Source organism: Lissotriton vulgaris, chromosome 1_1 (genome assembly GCF_964263255.1).
Source record: "Lissotriton vulgaris chromosome 1_1, aLisVul1.2, whole genome shotgun sequence".
Lineage (NCBI taxonomy): Eukaryota > Metazoa > Chordata > Amphibia > Caudata > Salamandridae > Lissotriton > Lissotriton vulgaris.
The window spans coordinates 228,230,207-228,245,645 of record NC_141685.1 but is presented as its reverse complement, the minus strand read 5'-3'; the positions used below and the strand labels follow the sequence as shown (position 1 = coordinate 228,245,645).

At 48.4% G+C, this 15,439-nt stretch overlaps 2 non-coding genes across 2 annotated transcripts; both read right to left on the bottom strand.

Annotated features, from left to right (window-relative positions):
• Positions 1-7,430: 7,430 nt before the first annotated feature.
• Positions 7,431-7,503, bottom strand: TRNAR-CCU (transfer RNA arginine (anticodon CCU)). The gene has a single exon. It is a non-coding gene; the product is annotated as a tRNA-Arg (tRNA).
• A 789-nt stretch (positions 7,504-8,292) lies between these two features.
• Positions 8,293-8,364, bottom strand: TRNAQ-CUG (transfer RNA glutamine (anticodon CUG)). The gene has a single exon. It is a non-coding gene; the product is annotated as a tRNA-Gln (tRNA).
• Between the last annotated feature and the right edge of the window lie 7,075 nt (positions 8,365-15,439).

Below are 15,439 nucleotides of genomic sequence, written 5' to 3'. Positions count from 1 at the left end.
AGGTAAGGCCAACCAAAGAGCGGACTTGCTTTTGTGTTTTCGGGACGGGGGTGTCTAGGATGGTTTGGATTCGGTCGGGTGTGAGTTTCCTCCCGTCTTTGGACAGGAGATGGCCTAGGTATGTCACTTGTGGCTGGCAGAACTGCAATTTCTTTTTGGAAACTTTATGGCCATTTTCTGCGAGAAAGTGTAGGAGTCGAACAGTGGCTGTGATCGCAAGTGGGGTGGTGTCGGCCGCCAAAAGGATATCATCGACATATTGGATCAACACCACTCCATCCGGTAGCTGGACGGCGTCCAGCTGTCTTTTGAGGGCCTGGCTGTAAATACTGGGACTTTCAGTGTACCCCTGGGGAGCTCTACAAAATCGGTACGAGCGGGATTTTAAGGTGAAGCCGAAGAGATAACGGCTGTCTGGATGGATGGGGATAGAGAAAAACGCATTCTTGAGGTCGATAACAGTGAAGGTGGTGGCAGTGGACGGGATGAGGGTCAGAATGGTGGTGATATCTGAGACTACAGGGTATTGGGGTACAACCACTTTGTTAATCGCTCGCAGGTCGATGATGAAGCGGTACGCTTTCTCATCTCCTTCGCCTTGCTTCTTAACAATAGGTAGGATTGGGCTGTTGCAGACATTGCTAACCACTTCTTCAACCACTCCCGCATCTACCAGAGATTGAATGATCGCTACCAGTGCCTTCTCTCCCTCGGGCGATATCCGATACTGCGGGAGTTTCGGGAGCATAGCGTCCTGTCTTACAGTTATATGAATGGGGTCAATCATCATTCGTCCCACATCAGAGTCATTTTTGGCCCATAGGTACGGAGGCAGGGTATCGAGCAAGGACAGGTCAGCATCAGTTATGGAGCAAATGTGTCGTGCAGGGCAGGATTTGGGTATGTCTGGGTTGTCGTACAGGATGACTCGGATTCCATCTGGGGAACACCTAATGGTAGCTCGAAAATGTTTCAGTAAGTCAATGTCCATAATGGCGTCAGGGGAGTTGGAGGAGAGCAGAAACGTTGTGTCAGTGGTGTTGCTTTCTAGGTCAAAGGTGATAGGCACAGACAGGGGGTTAGTGGAGGGCGTCCCATCGAAACCTATCGATGTAATGTGTGAGCCAGACAAGGGTGCCCTTGGAATCAGTCGTTTCGATAACACACTACGTGTCGCCCCAGTGTCTACCAAAAATGGAGACTCTGTACCCAGGACCTTAGCAGTGACGTAAGGACCTTGCTGGTCAACACAGAGCTCGACTGGATCCCTCCCTTGCCCCTGGCAGTCCTATGCAAAATCAGGGGCATTCTCACCGTCGGATAGTTGATACTGGTTCTGTCGGGGGCAGTCAAATGTGTTCGATCTCCCTGATCTGTCATTGTTGGTGTCGTTTGTGTGCCCTTGTCCTTGCCCCCTATTTCTCGGTCCACCCGCTACATCCTTGGGGTCCCTATTTCTGTTCATCTCTAGCAGAACCGGACACTGGGATTTCCAATGGCCGAATCCTTTGCAGAAGGCACATTGGTCATTGCTAATGTCTCTACGTCCAGTGTGGGGTGTTGGGGTGTGATCTTTAGGAGGTGGATTTCTGGCGATGGTCGATTGGTAGTTCCCCCTTTGGGGTTCCCGTCCGACCGCTATACCTTGTATCTGGGCTATCATCACCCTTTCTTTCAAATCTTTCTTCTTTTTCTCAGACGCCCTGTCATTCTCATTTTTCTGGTGCTCGTAATACTGAGCCATCTGAAGGATAGCTGCGGGTTTGGAGGCCCCCCAACTACTCTCACTCGTCTGCAGTTTTTGGGAGACCTCTTGTGATAGGCCCTTCACATAGTTCTGTACAAACAGGTGTTGTCCGGTTGCGGTGGTCATGTCTTGGCCACTGTAGTCGGAGAACACTGTCTCGAATCGGGAGAAGTATTCTGATACATCTTCCTGGGGTTTCTGACGACAGGCCGTGACTATCGACCAATCTACCTTTTTCTCTGGGATCAGTGTCTTTAATTTCTGAACTAATTTGTCTGGGAGTTCTAATATGTCCTTTACTGGTTTCCTTCCAGGCTCCCGCTGTCTATCTAGTTCACTGAGTTGGTTCCAGGTATGCCCAAACAGATCCGTGTGGTCAGCCTTCCGGATTTGCTTCCACACATCAGCTGGTAGGCATAACCCGAAAAACAAGTCAATGTCCGCTAAAGTCATTATCGTCGAACCCAAGGCTGTGGCCAATTCGGTATAGAATGCTGTCGGGTTCTTTCTTAAATCGGGCAGAGTTTGTCTAAAAGTTAGGATATCTTGTCGGTCCCATGGTTGGTAAACCCAATTGTACACAACCCTCCCTTTTGCATCTGCGTGATTAATATCATCGTTTGTTCCCAGACCACGTGGCGGAATCCAGTAAGGGGCCGCTTCTCTGATGGGCATCATAGTATTGGCTACTTCTACTGAGGTTGCTTCAGGGACTGTAACCTTGTCTTCTGGTTTTTGTTCCGTGAGGTGGCGGAAGACCTCAAGCATCTGCCTGAAGAGCTCTGTCGCCTCACATTCAGTCCCATCTCCAACATCAACCTTCCTATATAGCGTTTTCAGGTTAGCGGGGCCCTTGCTTTGATACCTATCCTCATATGCGTTCAGGGTGTGGTAGCTGAATCGCAAAATGAAATGCCGTCTATGGCTGTCGGCATGCGAGTTATACATGTTCATTGTGTATTCTTCGCTCTCCCTTCGTTCTACTAGTGTCTTTATTATTTTGTCAATCCCATCCCGTTCATCTTTGCTCAATCTGTTTGGTCTGGCTGGTGGGTGCTCGCTAGCCTCGGGGGCATCTGTCGGTGCTGCTAAGGTGGCTGGTGCGGAGGCCGCGAGGGCTGGTGCGCTAGCACTAAGGTTGCTCTCGCTCGCACTCAGGGCTTGCAGGTGCTGTTGGCAGGGGGCATATGGAGGGGGCATGTAGATGATTGGGGGACCTAGCAGTAACTCATCGTTCGCCCGCTGTTTGGAGGGCAAGTCAGGGTAGAGCGCAGAGGGGGTCCTAACAGGGCATTGACCTGTCGACCCTGATTCTTGGTTTTGTGCAGCTTCTTTTCTTTCTTTTATTTCTTCTTCTAGTTGCTTAGCGGCTAGGTGGGCTGCCTTTCGTAATTCTTTCCCTATTTTTGCTTCTTCTCTTTTTCTTCGTTGTTCCGTTTCTTTGCGCCACATGCCAATACTATCGAGCATAGTGGGCGTGGTCTTATTTTTCTGGAGCGCTATTTCTAATGTTTTTATTTTATGATCATCAAAGGAACCTATCAGTGGCCACTGACTTTCAGGGTTCTTCTTCGTATATTTATGCCATAGCTTAGTATAAGCTATAGCGACTAGTCCATGCTTAGTGAACATGTCCTTATTAGGGGTGCCCTCCAGTGGAGCTGGATGGTTCATCTCTAATAAGCGGTCCGGGCTGAACAGGCTACCAATCAGTGGGGAGAAGATAGGCATGACGGGTTACAACGGGGACAAAGGTCTGCACTACCTATCTTATCACGGCGGGCAAAGACTAGACAGAATATTTCTATTCTCCGTTGTTTGCCGGCGGTGAATACCTCAAAAGAACCAATACCGAACAATCAGTGTTCGGTCAATCAAACAATCAGTGGGGAGAATAAGTGGGTACGACGTGTTAAAGGTTTGCGTTACCCACTCTTTCTCTACCTGCAAAGAGAGACCTTGTTCTTCCCTGTTTGCAGACAGAGAATCTCCAGACAACAATCCACGAACGGCAGTTCGGGAAAACAGTGGGGGAGGAAGATAGGCACGACGGATTACAATGGGGACAAAAGTCTGCGTTACCTATCCTTCACTGTTTGCAAAGAGAGAGCCTGTTGTTTTCTCCGTTTGCAGACGGTGAATCTCCAGAGGGATCAACAAAGCGTAATACTAGTATTATCCAAATCAAACAATCATTTCTTAATTTGTCGTGTTTACACAACCTTACCCGGACCGCATGGACGGTTTCCTGTCTTCCGAATCCAGCGCCCGATCGTCCTCTCTTCTTCGTGATGTTCGTGGCACTCCTGATGGTTCCCAGTCAGGACCGTAGATCACTCGAGAGAGGTCTGTTCGGAACTAGTGAAGGTCGGATGATCGGCTGTCAGACGAGGGTCTATCGGACACGAGCTCTCCCGATCGTTGCAGTCGTTCACTCTGTCGTCGGGACCTCTCCCACTGGATCCACGTGTCACTGATGGGCCCCACGCTTTGGGACGCCAATTGTGGAAAAAGGGTAGGGCGATGACCTTTTTCAAGATTTGCCCGGCGCTAACCGCCTTTGTACCATTCAATTTACCAAGCAATGAGGCAGGCGCCGTAGACCAGAAGGCAGGAAACAGAAGTTTTATTCCGACGGAGCAGAACACATCAGATCAGACAACAAGGTATCGTCTCGAGGTGCTCTAACAGCCTCTCTGAGGCCTGGCCTCTTATACACTGGTTTATGGCATGTGACCTTTCTTTATTACAATCAAGACATTGTGAAGTAAGGAAAAAGACATCCCCGTAATCCTCGTGTCAATCCCACCCCCATATACCTCCACAATAGAGGTCCTCAACCTGCTGATAAGAGGAGGGGGTCATCACACAGCTGAGTGTTCCGCCGATTCTTAGGATGTGTGCGCCTGATCATATCCCAGGGGGTGGGGAGGCCCTGATCAATAGTGGGTCTTTTGAAGAGGAGTGACTTCATACAATAAGGGGGAGTAAATGGTATCTCCCGGCTTAGGCGATGGCCTCGGACCTGTGTGGACAGCCGGACTCGGGGGAAGGGGTCATCAAAGGAGTGGTATTCATGCCGCGGGGACAATCAAGCGTGGAGGGATGGTTTATCAACAGAGGGGTATTCATAGAAGGAGAGGAGGTGCTGGTCAGGCGCGGGTGTGACTCCCAAGGACAGGGTCATGCAGGAGGAGAAGGGTTATGCTTATGTGAGGGAGGGAGGGGGAGCCAGGGTGCGCGGAGGATGCTTGCAGGGTCAGAGGAGCGCGCTGGCGATCGATCGTGGACAGGGAGACCAGGATACTTAAAATGGCTGTCGTGCACGTTGTACGTGGGTGACAAGCTGGCGCAGATGATGTTCAGCTCGTAAACTAAAATTCCACAGCAACGTTCTGGGAGTCTTTGGCAATAGCTGTGACACAATATTTCGAAGAGAATGCAGATGCTTCCTTGTCCTCATTAATAGAATGGGACACCTTCAAAGTGGTCACTAGAGGGAGTTGATAAGGCATGCAGGCTTGCTCCCTTGTTAAAGTCCCTCGCCTCTGGCTCGGGCCTTTAACGCTGGAGCAGGCCTTTAATAGACGGTATAGCCCGCTACAGCGGGCTATACGGCTATAGTTGTGTTGTGACTTTATAATGCCTCCTGCTGGAGCCAGCAGCAAAGATGAAGCCAGGTCAAGGAGCAGAACTACAGCTGTGGTTCAAACAACATAACTGAAAACTGTCTCTTTCTTCTTCTGATATGTTTTTCTAAAATGATCAATGCTTAACAGAAAGGAGATACTATGGCAACCAGTTTCGTTTTTGCATGCAGATCATTACTAGAAAGATAGACTTTATCGGCCTGTCTATATAGCATTTTTTTTAGTAAAACTGCAATTTTTTTTGCAACAAATTATTAAACGGTATGTGGGCAGGGCCGGACTGGCTGTACAGGGCCCCGGGCGTTTGCCCAGGTGGGCCGCCTGGGTGGGGCCGATTTTGGACCACTAGGAGGTCCGTTTTTGTTACTGGCCTGGTTTTGCACCATATCGGCCCCCTGTAACAAAAGCCGCTGCAGTGTTTTCCATGTAACCCCCTCACACCCTTCCTGTGGGAATGTATAATTCAACACCACATAGTTTGCTTTCATTCTTCATGCCTGCAACCATAGTATTTCATATGAAACAGCAAGACACTAAGGGCCTCATTTATGAAAGGTGACTCATCGCTGTGTGAAAACAGCGATGCGTCCCTTTTCATTGCGCCGTTCTTGCGACATGCTGGATGGGTCATATTTACAGTATGACACATCATTTTGCAAGGAGTTACAGATACGTCAGTATTTCTGATGTATCTGTAGGCGCAAAAATTACGCATTGCTGGAGTATGTCACAAAAGTGACGCAACACCATCAATAGTCTATTTCACAGTCCCATTTCAAATGTGCCTGCGTCAGTCTTACGCCTGCTGTGAGGCAGGCGTAAGATATTGACGCATTTGCATCCTAGAAGTGGCGCAGTGAAATCTCATAGATTTCACTGCGTCACTTTTACGAGGCTTACTTGCGTCGGAACCCCCACCCTGCATACCTTATACCTGGCACATGTAAAATGTGGCGCGGGGGTTGACAATGTGACGCATCTACCTAAATGCGTCACTTTGTAAATATGACACAACATGGCGCATTTTTTACGCTCCTGGTGCGTCACAAAAAGTGACGCACTGGTGGCGCATAAGTGACGCACGGCCTCATAAATAAACCCCTAAGGATTTAAATGCTGTGTGTGAAGGGTGATGGCATACAAATGTATAATAAGAAATAAAATACCATCTGTTGTACATTAAAAGGGTACTGCAAGTCACCTCCGAGTTCCATGACCTTATAAAGGAAAGGAACTGTTATTCAGTGATACTCAAGTACAGCTTAGGGGCCGCATGTGGCCCTCCTGGCCTTTAGATGCGGCCCCCTCATCAACAGCAGCACTGGGGTACTGTTAACTCGAATCAGACCTTACATTATAAAGTTGTTAAATAAATGGTCAAGCGTTTGTTTCCAGGTTAATTGAAGTTATAGAAAGGAAGTGACTACATTTCCTGCACCACTTAGCTTTACAAACACTTTCATTTTTAAAGACCTATTTTATCAAACGTATGAAAATATGATATACTCGCTTCAAAATTCTAAAAGTGTATTTAATTAACAGAAAGCACCATTTCACCTTCATACATCAGATTACTTCAGTGCATAGAGAAGTTTTTTTTTTTAAGTGATATTTTTCTAACATCTTCCACCCACACTGACAGCAATCACAATAGTAAACTAAGAGGCAAGACATTTGTTATAAGCGCCGTCTGGGGGCCTAAGTGGCTAGTAGGCATGGACAACATTATAGTTTATAAAATCATACACTGGAGTTGGTTTCGTACAGCGCACATCTGGAACTCATGTATTTCATGGTCATTTTATATGTGATCATGAAGATAAAGGAGGGAAAGTGAAATAAAACAATTGCCTAGAATCACACTATTTGGTCAAGTGGGAAAGCCGGGATTGATCATGCGTTTTCTGATATCTTATTGTGCAATTCGGTTAGTAGATGTATGTTTGACTTCCCCAACATCCACCTTACAGTCCGAATATTGTTGAGTGAAGATCCTGACAAAACAGGATAAACTGCAAAAACATATCTTTCCTCACCCCAGATGGGACTCGAACCCACAATCCCTGGCTTAGGAGGCCAGTGCCTTATCCATTAGGCCACTGGGGCTGCTTGCAAGTGTCTAGTACCATTCTGCTATACTACTGTTCTCCAGGAACGACATGCGACAACCCACTCAATATTCATAATAAGGTATAGTACAAGTATATACAATCTTCAAAAACACCCCTTCCGTGGTGCTTAAAGTTTGAAATGGCGGCGTTTACGTGAACCGGTTCATCCATCACGTTTTAGCTCCAATGAGTTTAAAAGGGTGAAGAGCCCAGCAAAATTAGATAAACAACTGCAAAGCATATTTCTTTCACCCACTGATGAGGCTCGACTTTCCATCCCCGTTTTAGACGAAGAAAACTCTCTTCTCTCCATCGGCCACTGGCGCCGTTGTAACCTGTGCAGCGTGGAGTCAGGACGGCTAAATAAATTAAATCTAATCTCAGAGACATATGTTCACGGTCTTGTCTTTAATTGTTATTAAAGCCAAGCCTTAAAAACACCCACTACTGTGATGATTAAAGTTTGAGTGAGTAGAATTTATGCAATCGGTTAACTAATCTACTACGCTGCAGTACATGAGACTGAAGAGTAAAACAATAAACAAGCATTTGCAATGCAACAGGACTCGCATTTACGCGAGTCTGAGATATTGCCTTGCAAATGTTTTTTGTTTTAAAGCACCTCATGCTGCGCTTTCAATTTAATCGGCGGGGCCGCCATTAAAGTGAGAGCGCCAGATGGGGTGCATTTACAAATTTATTTTTCAAGACAAATTTACTCATTATTTTCAACACTGAAGTCGGATACAGTGCAAGTTATTAATTGATGAACAAATAAAACTTCAGGTCCCACCGAGATTTGAACTCGGATCGCTGGATTCAGAGTCCAGAGTGCTAACCATTACACCATGGAACCGGCTGGAAGCTCCGCCCCCACGCGGAGGTTTTACTGCTGGAAAGTGGGTGGGGCGGTGTTGGGGCGTTGTGTGAGAGGTCGTTACTGTTTCTGATTTAGTGACTTGAAACCGGCTCCCCTGTGCTCTCGAGGCTGCCAGTGACTGCCCCGCTTCAAAAAGAATATGGTAATTTCAGGGTCGTGACCCTCATCAATGGAAGAGATATACTTTCCCTTCCAGCTCCGAGGGAGGCAGCTCTCGATAGCGGTCGGTCGTTACACCACTGAGGCTAAAATGGCTTCAATAGTTCACAAACCTCCTTGAATTTTTTCAAACGTGGCTACAAAATAACCATCAACAAACTGATTTGGAAGCTAAAGAAAATATGCCATCATGGGGTACAGTGCTTTAAATGGTTAAAAAAAAGTACTGCAGATCCTCATTTGAATGGTGCGAGTGGGCGGGGCTAAGAACAAGACATGCTCATACCTATTTATTTATTTTTTTATTTATAAAGTTTTATATAGCGCTAGCTAGACCAGGGGGTATCAGAGTGCTTTACATACACAAAGGAAAAGAAAAAGTTGCACTACATCGTAGGACAAGAGGATGCATAAACTATATCAGCAAAGACATCACACTTAAATGTACACTGAAGGAGTGAAACACGCAGGTGGTTGAGACAAACAGATAACCCCCTAAGCACTATTAGCGACACGTATCCCAAACAACTGCTATCAAAAGCACACAACCTGGAGGAACTGGATAACTCGAGTTCCGAGCCTGGCTCCCCGACATACAAGCTGTCCTCACCCACCAGCATGGAGGGACTTCCCTACTCAGCCATGTTCCCAGGTGCCACCATGACCTCTTGCGGGCCATCCTCAGACTGAGGCATGTGTTATTAAAGGACTGAAGAAGTTTAACTGCAGCCAACAGTGAAGCACCTTTTCTGCACTCCTCTCCAGGCCTCTCCCTCCATGAAGCACTCAAGGCCATGAGAGTTCAAAATTTGCAAACATTCGTGACAAGAATTTTCAATTCTATTAAGGACTAGGTGGCGAGGATTATGCTAGTCTCATTTCTTTATTTAGAAATGCCCAGCAGCCATGTAAAAAACTACATTACCTAGAAACACTTGGGTCATAACCATAGAGTCCGTACTATAAATAGCCATGTAGACAATCCCACTTCCTCCTTCTTTGGTGAGAAGGAAATCCAGGAAAGCAGTAAACAGTACAAGAAAGTCAATGTCAAAGCAAACCCAATCCAGGGCAACGAAGGAAAGTTCAAAACAGCAACCGCCGAAGGCAGAAACAGGAAACAATCTTCAGAGAAGAAAGCAGGAACATCCACATCGCACTGCAGGCACATCATTTGGGATCAGATCCTGAAAAAGATACAAAGCCGTAATACACGACCATCATATATAGGAACATGTCAAAGAAGGGCGGGAAAAGAAAAACAAGGCAATAGTAACAATCGAATACAGAGCAAGTCATGAACATTTTCAGTAAATACAATGTATAAACAATGGGTGGGATAATCCTCGCCTCCTAGTCCTTAATAGAATTGAAAATTCTTGTCACGAATGTTTGCAAATTTTGAATTCTATTTCAGGACAGGAGGCTCCGATTATGCTTGTTTAAAGCTCTTCCACCACAACAGAAGCAACAGTAGCAATAGGTTTAAAATAAAAGGTTTTAAAAACAGAATCTGACGACCAGTCGGCAGCTTTCATAATGTCTCACAGACACCCAAAGAGAAGGCCTTAGAGGCCATGGCCCCACGGGCAGAATGAGCCCCAAAAACAGAAACATCAATGCCTGCTTCCCCCATAAGCCACCGTACCCAGCGAGCCAATGTGGCAGGAGTAACGGGGCGAAAGGGCTTTTGCAATGCAATCAACAATTGACCTTGCATATCAGAGCGAAGAAGAGAAGTACTCACCTCATAATCTTTAAGGCACTGGACAACACAAAGGTTAGGACGAGCAGGAAACGAAGGGTAAGAAATGACCTCAGTATTGGTTTTAGTGCGCCTGGAAAAGCGAAAGGTAACCCCTTCAGGTGTGAAGCTACGTCCAGCAAGATCCAACGCGTGGACATCTGAAACACGTTTGCATGAAAGCAAACACAACAACATAGTAAGCTTGGCCGAAAGTTGTTTTCTAGATAATAAAGAATTGATCGGCCAAGCTTCCAAAAAACGTAAGACAACCAAAACGTCCCATAAAGAAACATATTTGGGACGTGGAGGAGTAGCCGGCCGAATACCTTAGACACAAGAGGATGTTCTCCCACAGATTTCCCATCTACAGGAAGATGGCCCGCCGAAATAGTGGAACGGAAATTGTTTACTGTACGGTACGCCAAACCAGAAGAAGAAGATAGAGATGCCAAAAAATTGACAATCAAAGAGACATCAGCTGATGTCGGATCAACTTGCCGTTGAGCACACCAATCACTCCAACGTTTCCATGAACCTCTGTAACGTTTGTGAGTACCTGGGGCCCAGGGGTTGCTGAGGAATCTGGTAGCGTCCGCAAAAAGGCCTGACACCGCCCAACGTTCCCCGAAATCGCCACGCCAGGAGAAGGAGGGAGCCCGACTGAACCAGGGGATGTGGATTCTGAAGCGGATCGAGTAGGAGATTCCACTTCCGAGGAAGAAGAAATGGTAATGCGCATGCCATTTCCAGAAGAACAGGGAAATACGGCTGAGCCCTCCACAGAGGAGCAATTAGAACCAATTCCGCCTGAAAGCGTGTCGCATAAGCCAGAACCCTGGGGAGCATCATAAATGGGGAAAACGCATAACATAGGGACGACGGCCACGGTTGAAGGAAAGCATCCGTGGCCAGAGCCTCCGGATCCGGTCTCCAACTGAAGAACTGGGGAAGTTGGGTATTGAGACGGGACGCAAAGAGGTCGATCAGACAAGGGCCCCAAGCCCGAAGGAGCTGGCGAAACACACGAGGATGGAGCCTCCAGTCGCTGAAATCCTTCAGATACCTGGAGTTCCAATCCGCCACAAGATTGCGGGAACCGGGAAGGTATTCCGCAATAACTGTGATCTTGTGCTGAAGACAATAGTGCCAAAACTCCTTGGCAATCTCCGCCAACAGTCTCGACCAAGTCCCTCCCAGCTTGTTGATGTATCGGACTGCCGATACATTGACGATCCAAAGAAGGATACAGCAGTGGGACTGAAGAGGCGACAGGCATTCGATCGCAAACGATCCCGCCAGCAATTCCAAACAATTTATGTGGAGTGAAAGTTCCTCCGGAGACCACCGTCCTCCCGTCGAGATCGGACCGCAGCGGGCCCCCCAGCCCCAACGACTGGCATCCGACTCGACCACAATCTCCGGAGAGGAGCCGAAAAGAGCTCGGCCGTTCCAGGCGTCCATATGGTCCAACCACCATTACATTTCCGACTTTGCTTCCTCCGAGAGAGGAAACTGATCGGAATAACGAAGGCCCCGTTGAAGATGTTGAATCTTCAGGAGCTGTAGCGCACGATAGTGCAGCGGAGCAGGAAATATCGCTTGCAGGGAAGACGCTAAGAGACCGACAACTCGTGCTAACTATCTCAACAATACAGTCGGACTCGAGATAACGGAATTCAATTCCCGCTTGATGTAACAAATCTTCTGATGGGGTAGCAGAAGTTGACAAGTGAGGGAATTGACCTTGAACCCCCAAAAATCGATCACTTGAGTAGGTTGTAGTACAGATTTGGGAACATTCACTAGAAAACCGAGGGACTGAAGAAGGTCTATCGTCCAGTCCAGATGAGTCATCAGCTTGACAGGACAATCCGCCAGAAGGAGGATGTCGTCCAAATAGATGATCAAGCGAACTCCGCGACTGCAGAGAGACTTCACTACCGGACGCAACAGCTTCGTGAAGCACCAAGGTGCTGACGAAAGGCCGAAGGGTAGAACCTGATACTGATACCAAGTCCCCAGCCACTGAAACTGCAGAAAGCGGCGGTGGGGACGGAAGACCGGAACAGAGAGGTAAGCATCTTTGAGGTCCAGACAAACCATCCAATCTCGTTCCCGCAGGAGATCCCTCAGCAGATGGATGCCCTCCATCTTGAAGTTACGATAAACCACTCCCGCATTGAATTCCTTCAGATTGAGAACCAACCTCGATCCCCCTCCCTTCTTCTCTACCACGAAGACTGAACTGGCAAAACCTTGAGGATGGCGCACTGTCGGCACAATTGCCCCCTTCAATTCCAGAGACTTGAGTTCCTCTGTGATGAACTCTTGACTTTGCTTTGAGAATTGAAGGGGGAAGGGAGGACGAGACTGGCGTAAGGGATGATAGAACTCGATTTTGAATCCCTGAACCGTCTCCAGCACCCAAGCATCGCTGGAAATTGCGCGCCAATTGGCTAGAAAATGGCGAATCCTGCCCCCCAGAACAACACTGCATGCAGGAAGAAGTCTCACCTGAAGTGGCGGAATCCTGATATCCTCCGGAGGCGCCACCGGAACGTCCTTTTTTGTATTGTCCACGACCCTTTCTGGAGGGGACTGATACCCACGTTGACTGGGTGGTTGCTGACCACGGCTGGACGAGCGTCCCCTGTATCGTCCGGCCCTGTTGAAAACCAGACGCATGGCCCGCTTTAGAGATGCCTGGGCTTTGTCAATACTGCTGAAAGTACTGACGAAATGAGTGAGCTCCTTTAAGAAGGGCTGGCCGAATAGGAGGCCCTGAGCTGCAGCTCCCGCCTCAGAAGCTGAAAGTTCGGCCAATTTCGGGTCCAACTTAAGAAGACTAGAACGCCGACGCTCACTAGAGAGCGCACAGTTGGCGTTCCCCAACTGACAAATTGCGCGCTGCGCCCATTCAATTAGCTCATCAGGATCAACTGTGGAGGACGCCTCCTTAGCCATGAAACCTAGGTCCAAGATCTTAGTGAGAGGCCCTAGGAGATCTAACACCTTGTCCTGACAAGCTCGCCAGGACCGATTCAGACCCTTCTTGGGGTCCTTAGAAAATTTCTTCAAGTAAGTCAACATGTAGGGTCGACCTCAGGCGTGTCCGCAAAGTTATCTGCCAGATCAGGCCGCGGACACTCTGAGCGGAGACGCGCACGCACGTCCTTATCAAATGGTTGACGGATATGCTGTTGAACATACTCCGCCACAGCCGGGGAGGGGAGCCACGCAGAGGAATGAGGATGCACTATGTCTGCCGGCTCGAAATTCAAAACAGAAGGGTGACTAGGAGCATCAACAAAATGTTCTTTACATTTACGTTTCTTTGACGGAGGAGGCAGAACCTCAGAGGAGGATGAGGAAGTATGTTGGTCATCACTGTCAACTTCCACAGGAACAGTCTTCAATTTGGAGGAGGACAAGGACTGCGCCAGCCTACGAAAAGCAGAAGTATGGGGATTGCCAGGGGAAGAAGTGGACTTCTTAGAAGGCACCCAACCTTGCTGCTGTGCATACTTCGTCAAATGGCGCTTTAGGGGCGTAATGGCGCGCACCAGCGCCTTGTTCATGGAGTGCTGAACCCCTTTGTCCAGTGCCTCAACAAGGTCCTGTTCAAAGAACTCGGACCCCTCTTCCTCGTAGTCACCTTCCTCCTCATAGTAATATGACTCACTCATGGTACACAGTAAATGTGCCAATACAGCCCACTAGGTGACTAGAAATCCTGTTTGCCAGGGGCAAGATCTGAGGGAGTGAAAAAACCTCGCAGCAAGCAAGTGAAAGCAGAAAAACTGCGTGAAAAAATAACAATTAGAGAGTGGAGGGAGGCTTGCTGACAAAAAATGCTCACTCTCGGCAAAGCCTATGCAAATTATACAACCGGGACTTTTTCTGAAGCTCCGGTGTCAGAAGGGGTCAGCTGAGAGGCAGTGGGCGTTTTCTTCTATCGGACGAGTTCAAAAGCCGGCTCCGCGATGTCAACAAAGGCAGCGTGAGGAAAGAAAGGCAGCGTGAGGAGAGCTGGGCATGCGTGGACAAACGGACGGCCAAACAGCAAAGGAACAGCTTGCTCTAGACGTGCGCGAGGCAGAACCACCCCAGAAACTCCACTCCACAGATTTGTGGGACACAGGCGGCACGCGCCCGACCCACGGAGGTAGCACACGCTCCCTACCGCGAGCGCCGTGAAGACACGCGACGAACGGCAGCAATAGCGCGATAGAAGCGCACAACAACGCGGCACACAGGGCAAGCAAAGCGCGAGCAATATCAGAAGAAATGCACAAGTAAGCAATGAATAACAAGAAGAAAGCACTTAACTGTCTGCGGAGCAGCAAAGAAAGAGGGAGTGGTATTGTCTACATGGCTATTTATAGTACGGACTCTATGGTTATGACCCAAGTGTTTCTGGGTAATGTAGTTTTTTACATGGCTGCTGGGCATTTCTAAATAAAGAAATGAGACTAGCATAATCAGAGCCTCCTGTCCTGAAATAGAATTCAGATCTACTGGGCCAGGAAAGTGTCCATCTGTGGTGAAGAGAACACCAGACACCAGGACATCTCAGAAGAAGCAAGCCAAGGCTTCCCGTCTAGTTATTCTGGATCAGGAAGAGCATAGCACGCTAGCACAGCCTCCTGCAATGCAAGACGCTGAAGACTCGTCTAAGGCACAGCCCCCCCTCCCCTCACCCTCCCACAGACACCATTGGTCTGCCTCTCCCCACACCCTGTGACTGTGTCTACACCTGCTCTGTGCATACAAGCGGCGGCTTGTGGAAGCCCCAAAATATCACACAAAGCCAGATATGGGGTAATTATGTATTTATTCCCCGGAGCGCCGGGAACCACTTCTGAACACTACGCGGTCGGCGCCAATACACAAAATGGCCGCCTTCCGCTTCCTGACCCGGCCCTTCCGTAACCGGGTGACGGAACACTAGACCGTCACCACACGGCTGACAATTGAGGAGCACACATCACTCCCCTGGACATGAGAGGGGCAGAGCCCATTGCGCGCACACACACCCCTGCCCCGAGTATACATATTCTTGCAGACCCCCAGCAATGCTGGCGGGGGGAGGATGCCATTCCTGGGGCGACCCTCTACTGCCCACAAGCTTCGGACCCAAGAGAT